The following is a 1,273-nucleotide window of genomic DNA, read 5'->3' on the forward strand; positions in this document are numbered from 1 at the left end:
TTGGCGTGGGGGAAAAAACCCTACACATCTGATGTCAAGAGTATTGTAAGTAGAGAAAGTTGTCCTTTACCACTAAACCAACCCATGGGAACTTTTCCTTAGAAAGGTTTCACTGGCAATTGCTATAATGGAAAACAGAATGAATAACCAAAATGACAAGTCCAGGAATGTGACAGCAATTTGTGTAATTTTACAAAGATCTTACAGTTGCTGACTTCTAGCTTAGACATCAACCTGAACCCTTCCCGATCCCTTCCAGACCTCCATCTAGCTCATCATGTTAAGTGGGCTCTTCTGACTAGCTCCTCCCACCAGAACGTCCTATCAAGTGCTGAAGTTGTGTCCACGCCCCCACTCTGGACCCTTCACCCTGGACCCCTGTCAATCTATAATCGGCTCCTGAAGAAGTCATTCTCCCCATTGCCTCTACCTGCAGAAAAGGCATGAGGAGAAGCCCCTTCATCTCTGAACCAAAACTAACACCAAATAATCATCTACCAAAGTTTAAACCATAACTATGCCTAGAAACCCAGACTGTTAAAGCTAGAAGCACCCTAAAGGAACATTAAACATTAAATCTATCTTTCTCACTTCGCAGGCAGACAGTGGGATTCCAAGAGACGATCTCAGATCTGAGACCAACACAAGTTTCTGGACTCCCAGTTGGATGTTATTTAAACCATGTCCCGCCCCTCCTCTAACTGTTTACTTTTGTGAGACCAAAACAGAACTAGGAAGAGAAAAACATTCTCCAAATAGAATGCAACTTTCCCTCAGGAAACTTGAGGTTTCCTCCTAAAGCAGGTGCCTGGTAGCCCCTGTATGATGAACCCTCTGGCCTCTCCTATGCCTAGACCCCTCACCACTGTCCCATTCCATTTGGCCCCCAAGCCCCAGCCCGCTGCTCCTCGGCTAAAAGCCTCCTGAACCCCTTCCACAGGGCTGTGTCCCATCCTCTGCCAGCTTTCCCTGGTCACTATATCTCATACACCCCACACACATAGACCCCAGTTCTTCTTCTTCTTGTCAGCTCGTCTCTTCTCGGCACTTACCACATCTGCCACTATCCTGTCTCTTTGCCCATTGACTGGTTGCTCTGCCTCCTGAGCGAGCTGCATGGGACAGGACTATCCCTGTTCCAGTCACTGCTGTATTACAGCGCTTAACACTGTGGCTGGCACATGGTGGGTGTTCAGTAGATATGGGGAAAGTATTTGCAGATGAGATAAAGTCACAGAGACAGGACACGGATTTTAAATACTTACAACTTTAT

The sequence above is a fragment of the Hipposideros armiger genome, unplaced genomic scaffold (genome assembly GCF_001890085.2).
Source record: "Hipposideros armiger isolate ML-2016 unplaced genomic scaffold, ASM189008v1 scaffold_330, whole genome shotgun sequence".
Lineage (NCBI taxonomy): Eukaryota > Metazoa > Chordata > Mammalia > Chiroptera > Hipposideridae > Hipposideros > Hipposideros armiger.